Below are 16,141 nucleotides of genomic sequence, written 5' to 3' on the forward strand. Positions count from 1 at the left end.
AGTGTTGTCCCAGAGGTCTCTGAGACTGACCTCAATTCTTTTCATTGTTTTTTCTTTATTCTGCTCTGTGGTAGTTATTTCCACTATTTTATCTTCCAGTCACTTATCCGTTTTTCTGCTTCAGTTATTCTGCTATTGATTCCTTCTAGATAATTTTAAATTTCATTTATTGTGTTGTCCATCATTGTTTGTTTGCTCTTTAGTTCTTCTAGGTCCTCGTTAAACGTTTCTTGTATTTTCTCCATTCTATTTCCAAGATTTTGGATCATCTTTACTGTCATTACTCTGAATTCTTTTTCAGGTAAACTGCCTATTTCCTCTTCATTTGTTTGGTCTGGTGTGTTTTTACCTTGCTTCTTCATCTGCTGTGTGTTTCTCTGTCTTCTCATTTTGCTTAACTTACTGTGTTTGGGGTCTCCTTTTCACAGGCTGCAGGTCTGTATTTCCCGTTGTTTTTGGTGTGTGCCCCCAGTGGCTAAGTTTGGTTCACTGGGTTGTGTAGGCTACCTGGTGGAGGGGACTGGTGCCTGTGTTCTGGTGGATGAGGCTGGATCTCGTCTTTCTGGTGGGCAGGACCACTTCCGGTGACATGTTTTGGGGTGTCTGTGACCTTATTATGATTTTAGGCAGCCTCTCTGCTAATGGGTGAGGTTGTGTTCCTGTCTTTCTAGTTTTTTGGCATTGGGTGTCCAGCACTGTAGCTTGCTGGTCATTGAGTGGAGCTGGGTCTTAGCTTTGAGATGGAGATCTCTGGGAGAGCTTTCACCATTTGATAGTACGTGGAGCCAGGAGGTCTCTGGTGGACCAATGTCCTGAGCTCGTCTCTCCCACCTCAGAGGCACAGGCCTGACACCCGGCCAGAGCACCAAGACCCTGTCAGCCACACGGCTCCAAACTCTGGAGCCCCACACTCTAGAGGCCCTCCTTGACGTGCTGCCTCTCCCCTTCTGCCTGTAATATTCTTAACATGTTTCAATATCAAGGAAATAACGGCCTCATACAATGAATTGAGAAGTGCGTCTTGGCTTTCTTAATTTGGAAGAGTTTCTTGTAAAAGTTTTATATCTCTCCTTTAAATATTTGGAAGAAGTTACTGGTGAAGCCATCTGGGCCTGGGGTTTTCTTTGTGACTAGACTTTCGATTATTGGTTCAATGTCCTTAATAGATATGGAGCCAGACAGATTTTAAAATTTATTCTTGTTTCAGTTAACCACTAGACAGCCAGGGAATTCCCTTCTTTTTTGTTATATTCACTAGTTTGTTTTATTTTTTAGATTCCACATATAAATGATATCATACAGTATTTGTCTTTCTCTGTCTGACTTATTTCACGTAGCATAATACCCTCCAAGTCCATCCATGTTGCTGCAAACGGCAAAATTTCATTCTTTTTTATGGCTGAGTAGTAATCCACTGTACATATATTCCACAGCTTCTTTATCTATTCATCTGTTGATGGACACTTAGGTTGCTTCCATATCTTTTCTAATTTTTAATTAATTAATTTATTTTTAGCTGTGTTGTGTCTTTGTTGCGGTGTGTGGTCACTGCGGTGGCTTCTCTTGTTACAAAACACGGGTTCTAGGTGCACAGACTTCAGTAGATGTAGCACACGGGCTTAGTTGCTCTGCGGCATGTGGGATCTTCCCGGATCAGGATTTGAACCCGTGTCCCCTGCATTGGCAGGCGGATTCTCAACCACTGCGCCACCAGGGAAGCCCTGCTTCTATATCTTGACAACTGTAAATGATGCTGCTGTGAACATTGGGGTGCATGTATCTTTTCGAATTAGTGTTTTTGTATTTTTTGGATATATGCCCAGGAGTGAAATTGCTGGGTCATATAGTAGTTCTATTTTTAGTTTTTGAGAAACCTCCATGCTGTTTTCCACAGTGATTTCACCAATTTACATTCCCACCAACAGTGTACAAGGGTTGGTCCACATTCTTTTGAATCTGGTTTCTTTCACTTAACATTATGTTTGTGAGATTCACCCATATTATTTTATGCAGTAGAATTTCATTCATTTTCACTGTTGTATAAAATTCCATTGCATGAGTATTATACAATTTATCCATTCTACTATTGATGGACATTTGTTTTTTCTTTTTTTTTTTTTTCCAGTTCTTGGCTGTACATTTTTTTGTTTTACTGGAAATACACATTCATATTTGTCGTGTAACTAGGAGTGGAGTTGCTACATCATAGTGTAAGCTATGCTTAACTTTCATGGAAGCTGTCAAGTAGTTTTCCAGAGTGACTGTAGCAACTCATACTCCCATTATAAATTTCGAGTTTTAGACATTTTAGCCATACTTGTAGATGTGCCTTGGTATTTTATGGTGGTTGTAATGTGCATTTTCCTGATGCCTAGTGATTTGAGCACTTTTTCATATGCATTTGTTGGATATTTGAATATCCTCTTTTGTAAAGTGTACTCAAGTGTTTTGTCTATTTTTAAAAAATTAGATTGCTTGAGTTTTTTTTTTTTTTTTTTTTGCAGTACGCAGGCCTCTCACTGTTGTGGCCTCTCCCGCTGCGGAGCACAGGCTCCGGACGCGCAGGCTCAGCGGCCATGGCTCACGGGCACAGCCGCTCCGCAGCACGTGGGATCTTCCCGGACCGGGGCACGAACCCGTGTCCCCTGCATCGGCAGGCGGACTCTCAACCACTGCGCCACCAGGGAAGCCCTGCTTGAGCTTTATAATTAATTAGTAGGAATTTTTTACATGTTTTGTGGTTTGCTTTTTCAGCTTTACGGTGTCTTTTGATGAACAGAGGTTTTTAATTTTAATGAAGTCAAACATATCAGTCTTTTACTTTATCTTTAGTGTTTATTGCACCTTGATTAAGAAATGTTTGCCTTCCCCCAAACCATATAAATATCCTTCTACGATTTTTTTCAGAAGCTTTATTGTGTTTCTCTTCCACGCTTATATCTAGGATTCATCCCAAATAAGTTTTTGGATATGTTAGAGATAGGAGCCAAGATTCCATTTTTTCTTCATGGATGGTCTGTTGTGCTAGCACCATTTATTAAAAGCACCATCATTTCCCCACTGAATTGCAGTTGTGCCTTTGTTGTATATTAGGTGATGATATATGTGGAGGTCTATTTCTGGACTATATTCTATACCAATGTCTATTTGCCTATCCTTGTGCTAATAATCTCTTACTGTAGATTTATCTCTCTGTCTATCTGTCTATCTATCTATCTATCATCTGTCTATCTCTTTATAATAAGTTCTGCTATCTGATACTGTAAGTCTTTAAACTGTGCACTTCAAGATTGCCTTGGCTAATCTAGTTCCTTTGTATTTCCATATAAATTTTAGAATCAGTTTGTCAATTTCTACAAAAAAAATCCTTCTAGGATTTTGATTGATATTTCATTCAATTTATTAAAGATTAAGAGAATAACTAACATATTAACAATATTGAGTCTCCTGATGGTTATTAACATGTTTATTTAGGTCTTTCATTTCTCAGACTGGTTTCTAGTTTTCATTAGTATTTTGCACATCTTTTGTTATGTTTATTCCTGGGTTATGTTTATTCCTGGGTTATGTTTATTCCTGCGGCATGTGGGATCTTCCTGGACCAGGGATGGAACCCGTGGCCCCTGCACTGGCAGGCAGATTCTTAACCACTGTGCCACCAGGGAAGTCCCTGATACTGTAAGTTTTCTAAGTTTGTTCTTCATTTTCAATGATTGTTTTGACTATTTTAGGTCCTTTGCATTTCCATACAAATGATAGAATCAGCTTGTCAATTTCTATTTTTTTTATTATTATTTTTATTTTTGGATGCGTTGGGTCTTCGTTGCTGTGTGTGGGCTTTCTCTGGTTGTGGTGAGTGGGGGCTACTCTTCGTTGTGGTGTGCGGGCTTCTTATTGCAGTGGCTTCTCTTGTTGTGGAGCACGGGCTCTAGGCACGTGGGCTTCAGTAGTTGTGGCACGCAGGCTCAGTAGTTGTGGCTCGCGGGCTCTAGAGCACAGACTCAGTAGTTGTGGCGCATGGGCTTAGTTGCTCCGTGGCATGTGGGATCTTCCCGGACCAGGGCTCGAACCCTTGTCCCCTGCATTGGCAGGCGGATTCTTAACCACTGCACCACCAGGGAAGCCCCGTCAATTTCTATTTTTAAAAACCTGCCAAGATTTTGATTATGATGGCACTGAATCTATCAATCAACATAGGAATCATGACATCTTAACAAATTCCCTTTTATTTTAGTTATCTGAGAGTTTTAAAGGTCATGAATGGGTATTAAATCTTGTTAAATGCTTTTTCTGCACCTATTAAAAATGGTCAGGTAGTTTTTCTACTTTATTTTGTTAATATGATTCGTTACATAGGTTGATTTTGGAATAGCAAACCAACCTTCACTGCTGGACAAAACAGCATTTGGTCATTATTATTAATTACCTTTACAAAAAATACGAATTTGATTTGCTATTTTAAAGAAATTTATTTATTTATTTATTTAGGCTGCACTGGGTCTTAGTTGTGGCACATGGGATCTTTGTTGTGGCATGTTTAGTTGTGGCATGCAGATTCTTAGTTGCAGCATGCGAACTCTTACTTGCAGCATGCATGTGGGATCTAGTTCCCCGACAAGGGATAAAACCCGGACCTCCTGCACTGGGAGTGCGGAGTCTTACCCACTGGACCACCAGAGAAGTCCTGATTTGGTATTTTTGTGTAGGATTTTTGTGCCTCTGTTTACGAGAGATATTGGCCATAACTTGCCTGTCTTGTAATAAGCTTGTCAGGTTTTGGTATCAAAGTTATTCAAGTCTCATAAAACGAGATGAGAAATGTTCTTTTTTTCTCTATTTTCTGAGTTTGTGTAAGGTGGTAATATTTCTTCCTTCAATGCTTGGAATAATTTCCCAGAGAAGCCATCTGGGCCTGGAGTTATCTCTGTGGGAAGATTTTAAATGAAAGATTCAATTTCTTTACCAGATGTAGGCCTATTGTGACCTCAAAATTTAGAGTATTCTTGTGATATTTTTGGATATTCCTGTGACATTTTTGGTAATTTGTATTTTTTTAGAGAAATTTTCCCATGTTACCTAAATTTTCAAATATTGACATGAAGTTGTTTGTAATATCCCCTTATTATTTTTTAACACCTGTGGGGTCTGTAGTAATGTTTCCATTTTTATTCCTAATATGACTTATTTTTGCTGCCTCCCCCATTATTTTTCTTGCTAGGTTTTTATCAATTTTAGTGGTCTTTCCAAAAACCAAATTTTGGCTTTGTTGACTTTATTGTATTTTTTTTTCTATTTTGTTGATTTCTACTCTTATCTTTATTGTTTCCTTTCTTCTACTTTTTTTTGGAGGGGTTGTTAATTGTTGTTCTTTTTAAAAATTCTTTAAATGGATGCTTAAATCATTGATTTTTAATCTTTTATATTTTTCTAATATATAAATTTAAGCCTATACATTTCTCTTTAAGTGTGGTTTTAGCTGTATCCCATTATCATTCAATTCAAAATATTTTGTAATTTCCATTGTGGTTTCTTCTTTGGTACCATTGGTTATTTAGAGGCTTATTAATTAATTTCTAAACTTTGGGGGAGGGGGGTTTCTAGTTATCTTTTAGTTACTGATTTCAAATTCACTGAGTTCAAAGAATACATTCTGCATTATTTTAATAACTTGAAATTTGTTAAGACTTGCTTTATGGCCCAGCATATGGACAATTTTGTTAAGTGTGAAAATTGATATTTGAGAAGAATGTGCCTTCTGTAGTTGTTAGTTTCCTCGTTTTTTTTTATATATATATATATATAGTAGTCTATAAATGTCAGTTAGGGAAATTCGTTAATTATGTTGTCAAATCATCCATTTCTCTACTGATTTCTAAAATCTACTTGTTCTATCAGCTGCTGAGAGATATATGTTAAAAATATAAACTATAATTGAAGGTTTGTCTATTTCTCCTTTAATTCTGTCAGTTTTCACTTTATATATTTTAAGGTTATATTGTTAGGTGCATATAAATTTAGGACTGTTATGTATTCCTGTTTAATTGGCCCTTTTATCATCATAAAATGTGTGTGTTTTTAGTAGCACTTCTTGCCATAAAGTTTACTTTGTCTGATATTAATTTAGCTACACCAACTTCATTTTGGTTGGTGCTTGCATTGTATCTTTTTTCATCCTTTAATTTTAACCTTTCCATGTTCTTACATTTAAGATGTCTCTTGTAAATAGCATATACTTGGATTACTTATTATAGTTTGACATCTCTCTCTTATAATTGGAGTATTTAGCCCACTTACATTTCACATAAGTACTAATATAGTTGTGTTTAAATCTTCCCTGTTCTATTTGTTTCCTATTTGTTCCTATATTCTCGCTGGCAAAGGTCTCTGATTGCAGTGTGAGGATCTGATTGGAGAAACACTTGAAGAGAAACAAGGATACCAGTTAAGAGATTGTAGCAGTTGTTTGGGTGAATAAAAAGGGCAGCATGGATTAGATTCATAGCAATGGCGATAGAGAGAAGTGGACAAATTACCTTTCCGGAGGTAGGAAAAGCAGAACTTAGTGATTGGATTTAGAGTGTGGGGTGAAAGAGAATAAAGAATCAAAGAAGACTCAGATTTCTGGTATAAGCAGCTTGGTGGATGATACTACCACTTATTTTAAAAATTCAGGAGGGGAAAGAGGATTAAGGGAAAAGATGATGAGACCAGTTTTGGAACGATCAACAGCCTAGTGGAGAGAGGTCTTGTATGCAATTGAATGTATAGGACTGGAGCTTATATCTGAGCTGGAGATATTAAACTGGGAATTGCTAGAATATGGATGGTAATTAAAGCCATAGAATGTTAGGGAGTGAGGATAGAAGCAGGCCTAGAACAAAAACCTGAGGAACATCTAATAGGTTGAGCCAAGGAGACTAAGAAAAAGTTGTCAAAGAGATAATAAAAGGTAAACCAAGAAAATGTAGTGTCCTAGAGGCTGGGGGGAGAGTATGTTTTAAGAAGGGGGAAATAGGTAACTGCTGTACGCTGCTAAGAAGTCAAATTAGATAAGAGCTAAAACAGGGGGGAGTTCCCTGGTGGCCCAGTGGTTAGGACTCTGCACTTCCACTGCAGGGAGCACAGGTTCAATCCCTGGTCAGGGAACTAAGATCCTGTAGGCCGTTGGTCATGGCCAAAATATATATATATATATATATATATATATATATATATATATATAACAGGTATGCCACAGCGTTAGAAAGAGTAGTTTGGAGTTGAGGGGGAGGGGAAGTGTAGCACCAGGTTGGAGTAGGTTGTGGAGTGGGAGGTGAGGAAAGAAGATACATTTAGATCACTATTCTAGTCAGAATAGGCTAGGTTTTGCTATGGCAATAAACCTCCCTCAAATCGCAGTAGGTTAAAGCAGGAATTGGCAACTTTTCCTGCCAAGGGTCAGCTAGTAAATATCTTAGGATTTGCGAGCTGTAATTACTATCACAGGGTACAGAGACTGTAGTCTCTGTCACTACTCAACTCGGCCATCGTCACGGGAAAGTAGCCACAGATAACAGTAAACAAAAGGGTGTGGCTGTGCTCCAACAAACCTATATTTATGAAAATAGGCAGCAGGGTGGACTTGGCCTGTGGGCTGTAGTTTGCTGACCCCTGGGTTAAAGAACTCTGAGGGTCATTGAAATGTGCTGCTCAGATTTCCTTCAAGGAAACCTGCCACGTGGAGCCTAGGTGACTGACAGCTCCAGCTGCCATCCCTACGAATCCTTCATTGCATTAGTATTGAGGCCATGTTTCCCCTCTGCTGCTCAGCCATTGGGGTACTAGTGCTGGCCCATTCTTGTGGGACTTGGGACTCTACTAATGGGTACTTTTGGCTTGGGGACTATCTCCATCAGCCTTTCTTTTTTGTTTGTTTGTTTGGCCGCGCGGCATATGGGATCTTAGTTCCCCCACCAGGGATCAAACCCATGCCCCCTGCAGTGGAAGTGCGGAGTCTTAACCACTGGACTGCTGGGGTAGTCCTTCCATCAGCCTTTCTGAAAGCTTGTTTTCCTGCCCAATCCTCCTGATTCCTTCTCTCCTCTCAAGGTGTCAGACTTGCATTGTGGTCTGATGGCTCTCCATGCCTACTCTGGCTCCTAACCCTTTCTCCTTAACAGGCGTTTGCCCCAATAAATGCTTTGCCCATCTCACCCTATCTAGAACTCTGCTTATTAGAGAAACCGAGTTACCACAGCATCGTGGCTTGTTTCTTGCTTGGACTACATGGCCATCATGGGTTGACATGAAGCTCTGTTTCACATCATCCTCACATCAACACAGGTTGGTTGGAACTTCCACCAGCTACTTACTGATGGTCCCTCTGGCAAGGGAAATGCAGCATGGAAAATTGTGCACCAGTTCATAAAAGCATCCACCTGGAAGAAACACATGTAAATTCCATCCACTTTTCATTGGCCAAAGCAGGTGACATGGCCATCCCTAACTTCAGAGGGCGGGGCAGTGGAATCTTAACCATGTACCAGGAAGGAAGAGACACAGACTAGTGATGAACTGTCCTAATGACAACTGCAATCACTCTCCTAAAAGTTTAAGGAAGGTAAGTGGGAGACTTTGAAAGTTTTTTAGAGATCAGGAGAGGTAGTTAATAGGGGCGTTGTCAAGCCATGTTCAGGTTCCATATAACATCAAGAACCACCCTTGTTTTTGGGTTCCTGTCTTTTCAGCTCTGTGTTTTTCTCTAGTAATACTCAGCTGCTTGGATATAGGCACAGTGAAAGCAGAAAGTTGGATTCATTCATTTTTTAAAAAATGATGCCTCCACGTACTATGAAAGCAGAGATTCTGTTTGTTTTGTTTAATGCTACGCCCCCAGCCTAGAACAATGATTGGTCAGAATAGGTGCTTAAGGGTTAAGAGTGGATTCCCTCGGCTCTCATTGCCACTTTCTTAGGGATTACGATCGTGTGCGTGTGTGCGCGCGCATGTGTGTCCTTTCAGACCTTTTTATAGGCACAGGCATATACTTTAAAATTAAAAACAGAACATTTATATAGTTTTCTGAAACTACCCCTTCACCCCAACAGCAGTTTAGTAAATATTTTAAAGGATAGATTCAATATTAGAATTGTTTTGGTTTGCAAGGGACAGAAATGTCATTCAAATTGGTGGGAGGGTTTTATTGATTCACATACTAAATTCCTAGGGACATCTGACTTTAGGCACGATTGGGTCCAGGTGCCCAAAGTTTGTCTTCATGAATCTTTCACCAATACATGGCTTTGATTTCCTCTGGCTTCTCAGATCAACTCTTCCATGTGAAGTCAAGGTGGCCATAGAAGTTCCAGAGGCACTCCACCAGCTCTTCTTTACGGGAGACTGGAAAAAAGTCACAAGGTGTTCTCTAATTTGACCCTCATTCAGATCACACGCTCTGCCCTAAACCATTCCGTTTGCTTGAGGGAGGATGACTCAGTGATTGATCAAGGTGAAGTCACATGACTGGGAGGGGAGCAGCCCCGCCCAATCGCGTGCGAGTGAGTGAGAGGGGAGGGGTTCTCCAGAGAGTGGGAGGTGGGCGAGGGCTGTAGCTGGGAGAAAGGGTGACGGATGCTGAAACAACAGATCTCTGTTGAAGGTGGAGTGCCGCGATGAGGAGTGGCCCCCGCTCACCGCAACTAGAGAAAGCCCTCGCGCAGAAACGAAGACCCAACACAGCCAAATAAATAAATAAATAAATTTATTTAAAAAAAGAAATATGAAAAAAATGAGATGACATAGATCAATTAAAAAAAAAAAAAAGAAAGTGGAGTAGTTTTCTCAAAGGATTCACTTAACATTTGATGAGTACTAATAAACTGCACCAAAAACTGTTGCACCAGTTTGTATTCTCACCGACAACAATGTATACGTGTTCTTTTTTATCCTCGCTCCTGTGAACACTGAACATTATTTGTTGTATTAATTTTTTTAACAATTTAGCGGACAAAAATGGTAGCTCATTATTGTCTTAATTTGCATTTCCCTGACCCCAGTGAACGTGAACAACTTTTCACATGTTTCTTAGCCTTTTGCGTTTATCCTATAAATTGTCTTATTACTTTTGCCCGTTTTTTAAATTGGGTTTTCTAACTTTTTCTTACTGATTTTTAGGAGCTTGTTGTATATTAAGGGTAATAATGAAACTTATCTGTGTCTTAAATGTTGCCAATACTCCCCGCTTAGCGTTCAATTTTTAACATTGTGGTGCCTCTCACTGTAATCAAATCTGTTGATCTTTTTCTTCATGGTTTATGATTTTCATGTCTCATAGAAGTCCTTCCCATCCCCAAATTATAAAAAACATCCTTCTATATTTCTTTCTGTTGCTTTTATAGTTTAACTCTTCACACTTAGATATTTAATCCATCTGGAATTCATTTTTATGTATGGATTTCACTTTTTTTTCCCCATAGATAGATAGCCACTTGTTCTAGCACTGTCTCCTTTCCTTGCTGGTTTGAAATGCTGTTTTTATCCTGTGCTAAATTCCCACGCGGTGGGAGGGGGAGACTGAGAGACATCTCAGAAGGTAAACAGAATGAGAGTGAGGGGGAGAGAGGGATCCAGGGTGACCACTTTTCCTGTCTGGGTGACTGTGTGGAACTGTGAAGTAGGAAGAAGTGCATGAATAGGGAAGGGGAGTAGGGTGCTTAGGTCAATTTGGGGGCATGTTACCTTGAGGTGCTCATGGACATGAAGGACATATTTAATAGAAATACATGATAAACCTTTATATTACAATATTCACTCTATGCAGACTGTTTCTGGACTATGCTATTGATCTATTTGCCTATTCATTTACTTGGTCATTCTGAGACAGGCTGGGACCTGGGACCTGGGACCCTTTGCTGCAGTGCTGCAGTGCTTGCACCTGGACAAATGGTTTCTTGAGCCACAGAATACAAGGAAATTATCAAAGACTAAAAATAACTGCGTGCATGCAGAGTTGGGGCAAATTCTGGATAGCAAGATACAGAAAGACCAAGAAAAACCCAGCTGCCACTTCTGAAGAGCTGGGAGAAAAGCAGGGTACTGCGCAGACCCCCTGCACTCAACACCACCAAAGGGGGTGGGTAAACCACCTAAGCTCCCCCTCCAGCCTAACCCCTGGATGCACCCCTACCCTCACCCCATACAAGGAACCAGCCCCCACCCCCCCACCTCCCACCGGGAGGGAGCAAGAGAACTTGTTACTTGTTTTCGCTCCCCAGTGCTGCAGCAGGGGCTCCAGTCAAGGCTTGCCTGAATTTCTTAACTGACCTCTAACCAATTTCTATTGATTAGGGAAGGCCAAGAACCCTGGTCAATATCAATTCTACAAATGTTTGTGAAGGACCTACTATGGGTGAAGACAAATCCTATTCTTACCGTAAAAGCAACTGTTTTATGGTACATTTGGATTAGTGGTGATGCAAGCAATTTGCACCCAGCCCGTTATCCTTATTTATTTATTTATTTATTTATTTTTGCGGTACGCGGGCCTCTCACTGTTGTGGCCTCTCCCGTTGCGGAGCACAGGCTCCGGACGCGCAGGCTCAGCGGCCATGGCTCACGGGCCCAGCCACTCCGCGGCATGTGGGATCTTCCCGGACCGGGGCATGAACCCGTGTCCGCTGCATCGGCAGGCGGACTCTCAACCACTGCGCCACCAGGGGAGCCCTGGGGCTTGTCTTTTTATTCCTTTAACAGTGTCTTTCAAATAGCAGAAAGTCTTAATTTTCATAAAGTCCAATTTTTTCTTTTAAAGTGTCTTATCTAAGAAATCTTTGCCTAACCCAAGGTCGCAAGGATTTTCTTCTATGTTTTTTTCCAGAAATTTTATACTTTTAGGCTTATGTTTAGGTCTAGGATCCACTTTGAGATAATTTTTATATATGGCGTGAGGTATTTTATTTTATTTTGTATATCCATTTCTCCCAGGACCATCTGTTGAAAAGACTATCCTTCTTCCCCTAGACTGTCTTTGCAGCTTCGTTAAAAATCAATTGACCATATATGTGTGGGTCTGTTTATAGACATTGTATTCTCTTCCTTTGGTCTATTTGTCTATCTTGATCCCAATATGCACTGCCTTGATTGCTATAGCTTTCTAATCACCTTGAGTTTACATAGTGTAAGTTCTCCAACTAGTTTTTGTTTTTAAAGAATGAGGCAATTTATTAACCCAGCATTTGTTCTAATGCTTCTCGTAGGCAGGTGCCCCCATCTGGCAATTCTGTCTAGATCTCTCTGTCCCTGAGGTGTCAGCTTGCCACCCCCATCTTGGTCCTTGTCTACCATTTTCAGCCCTACCAGGGCTTGGAGGAACAGACAGGCCACACTCTTGGAGCCCTGCTGAAGTGGCTAGACATGATGTGGTTTATGTCCCCATAGATGTTGGTCTTGGAACCAACCCAGCACAGCCCTGGAGATAGATGTGTAGCACTGTGGAAGCCACTCTATGTAGAACCAGCTCTCAGTGTAGTGAGCAAGCTCTTTATGCTTGGCCAGCTTGGTGGCGTTCACCCATTTAGGGACTTTCAGCTTCCCAGACTTTCTGAGGAAAGCTGTCAGAGCCCTGATGAACTCCTGCTGGTTCCTGTCTTTTACAGTAACCCTAGGCAACGTCTTCTACAGTAACTTCAGGCACCCTGTGGCTTCCTTGCTGCCAGCCAGGGGGAAGGGCTGTCCAATGTTTTCCCGTCCTTCCGTTTCAAAGTTGTTTTGGCTATTCTAAGTCCTTTGTATTTCCTTAAGATTTTTAGAATCAACTTTTCGATTTTTACAAAGACCTGTGGGGAATTTGACTGGGATTGTGTTGAATTTATAGATCGATTGGGGGGAGAATTGATATCTTAACAGTATGGAGTCTTCTGATCCATGAGCATGGTATGTCTCTGCATTACTGATTCTTCTTTAATTTCTCTAAGCAGTGTTTTGTAGTTTTCAGTGTACAGGTCTTATATATCCTTTGTCAGACTTATTTCTAAGTAGTTCGTATTTTTTGATGCTACTGTACATGGCATTTTTAAAAATTTCAATTTCCAGTTGTTCATTGCCTGTCTATAGAAATATAATTGACTTCATATATTGATCTTATAACTTACAGTCTTGCTAAACTCATTTATTAGTTCTAGTAGCTATTTTTTAGGTTCCTTCAGATTTTCTACATGGACGTTCACACCGTCTTCACATAAAGACAGTTTTACATCTTCCTTTCAGTTCTAGATGCCTTTTTCCCCTTGCTTTAGCACGCTGGCTAGAGCCTCCAGCACAATATTGAATTGTGATAATGGGAGTGACATCCTTGCTTTGTTCTTGATATTAGCAGGAAATCTAGGGTCCTTTTAGGAAACTTCACACTTTGAGAGGCTCGCTCTATGGGGTCTTGGATTCCTCTTCTCTATTGGGTTTTCCTATTAGTACAATGTAATCTGCTTTAAAACTTCAGTATATTTTTTCTCTGTCATTTCAGAGGGATGGTGTGGTAAACATAGGTAGCCTTCCTGAATCAGAAGTCCAGTGTCAGGCTCTTGCCAGGCAAATGTAACCACAAAAGACTGAGGGTGGTGAGTGAAGATAATCTGATAAAGCAGAGACTCTGGGCTGAAAAAGTAAGAGAATGAAGACAGAAGGGAGCTGATGGATGGGGAAAACATCACCGGGTCAATTGACAGAGATTGAAGAACAGTTGTCTGAGGAATAATTGAACAAAAGGAGCAGAAGATGAGGTCAGAGAGGAAAATGTGAGCACTTACACGTGATGACAATGTACAGGATGTGAACAAGGGTGCGGGCAGAGGAGAAAGTGATTAGACATGCGAAGGCTGTAGAACGGAGAGGCTGGGACTTTAGAGTTACCCAGGGTGCACTAGGGGGTGGGATGCCAAAAGGCTTCAACAGATGGAAGGCAAGGTCAGTGGACAACACCAGTGAGGGGGGTAGAGGGTGGCACAAGTAGATGCAGTAGGACTTTTGCAAGAAAGTGACAGAGTAATGGAAGCAGCAATGGGGAGCTAGGAAGGACCTGACCCCACCTCCCAACCCTGGCCCTACTTCCTGACCCTGAGGTTGGGGATGAGGCTGAGTGGGTGGCTGCCCAGAGAAGGGGTGACACGACCAGCAATGACCCAGGGGAGGTGCAAAACTTTCTCCCCACTTCTTGGGTCCCAGCACCCCTACCTCTGGTTACACTTGGGGATTGAAGTTCAGCCTTGACCCAGAATGCAGGAGCAACAGGGCTGAGCTCAGCCAGCCAGCCGCGTGGAGGTAGAGAAGAGCAGGGACTTCTAATTCCTTGGGTGACTCACTTCACTTCCCTGGGCTTCAGTTTTATCAACTCTAAAACGGGATTTTAGGGAATTCCCTGGTGGTCCAGTGGTTAGGACTCAGCGCTTCCATTGCAGGGGGCCCAGGTTCTATCCCTGGTCAGGGAACTAAGATCCTGCAAGCCACGCGGCACAGCCAAAAAAAAAAAAAAAAAAAAAAAATTTAAATTAAGTGGGATTTTATATACACAGAGGATTAAATGAAATAATGTCCTAAGTGCTTAAGAATGGCCCCAATTATGATGATCTTATATTCCTCAGGTTGGACTCTGATTTCCCTGTTTCCCCACAAGGAGCTCCCTGATTTCGACCAGAAGCCCACTCACGCCTGACTCAAGCTGAACCTGCCCCACCCCTTGAGAGTGAAGAGCTGGGGCCTCATTCCTCAGGGCTGCCTCAGAGCCTTGAAGGTGGTCCCTGAACCACAGGTTCTTACAACCTCTAAGATACTAGCATCAGATTTAGGGCTGGACCTGGATGGAGGCTAAGCAGCTTTCAGTCTGCCACAGGACAAGGAGCAGAGGCTGCAGGTCCTGGGAAGAGAGGGAGCAGGAAGCAAAGCGTGCACTCCAGGCCACCGATTCGGCCTGGGCCAGGCGTCTGGGTGGGGGTGTGGAGGGGGAGGGGCTTTGCTGGTCTCACAGGGGTGGGAGCAGGGCTGCTCACCTAGGGGACTGGCAGTGACAGAATACGTGGATGGCTACTCTGTGTGAAGCATCTCCCCTCTGCGCTCTTCCTGTTTTCTAGATCCAGAAGCAGAGAACCCCGGAGTGGCTTGCCCAAGCACTTAGTGGGAGCAATTATGGGGCATGGTCTCTGTGCCTACGGCTCACTCCCCTCTCCATCCTTGCCTTCGTATCCACCTCGGGAGAGCAGGGGCTGGCTTCTGTTTCCTCTTACCTCCCAACATCTAGAAGAGGGTCCTGCTCCTCGTAGGTGCTCAGTAAATATTTCTTGACCATTGAAGGACTGTCGGGCACTGTGCCAAGCGGCTTATATCTGCGCATGCTCTCTCTAATCCTCCCAGGTGCATTTTACAGATGAGGAAACTGGGGAACAAAGAAGCTAAGTGAGTGATTAGGTATTAGAAGGGATCTGGGTCTGAATCCTGCCTCTGCCACTAATTAGCTTTGTGTCCTTGGGCAAGTCACTTAACTTCTCTGAGCCTCGGTTTTCTCATCTGAGAGTGGCTCATGTCATGGGGTTGGTGTGGGGCCCTGGAGGCCTGGTCCAGCGTGGAGACAGTAAGAGAGGGCTGAAGATTAGGGCCTGAGTCATTCCTTTGGGAGGGAGCCTTGCCTCTTTCCTGGGAGGTGGTGAGAGGTGAAGGGGAAGGACTTTGGGGATGGACAGACCTGAATTCTTATCCCACTTACACTCTGTGGGACCTTAGGGAAGGGACTTATACTTCCCTTTACTTCTTTACTACTGAAACTTAAATTCTGTTTCCACATCGGTAAAAAGGGGGAAAAAAACCTCTTGGTTGGGGCTTCCCTGGTGGCGCAGTGGTTGAGAATCTGCCTGCTAATGCAGGGGACACGGGTTCGAGCCCTAGTCTGGGAGGATCCCACATGCCATGGAGCAACTAAGCCCGTGCGCCACAACTACTGAGCCTGCGCGTGTGGAGCCTGTGCTCCGCAACAAGAGAGGCCGTGATAGTGAGAGGCCCGTGCGCTGCGATGAAGAGTGGCCCCCGCTTGCCACAACTAGAGAAAGCCCTCGCACAGAAACAAAGACCCAACAAAGCAAAAATTAATTAATCAATTAATAAACTCCTACCCCCAACATCTTGT

The 16,141-nt window shown here is 42.2% G+C and overlaps 1 pseudogene; it reads right to left on the reverse strand.

The window, feature by feature from the left end:
- The window catches only part of LOC115843620 (small ribosomal subunit protein eS19-like), a 28,723-nt pseudogene extending 13,368 nt beyond the window's left edge, over positions 1 to 15,355 (reverse strand).
- Positions 15,356 to 16,141: the final 786 nt, after the last annotated feature.

This window comes from Globicephala melas, chromosome 20 (assembly GCF_963455315.2).
Source record: "Globicephala melas chromosome 20, mGloMel1.2, whole genome shotgun sequence".
NCBI lineage: Eukaryota > Metazoa > Chordata > Mammalia > Artiodactyla > Delphinidae > Globicephala > Globicephala melas.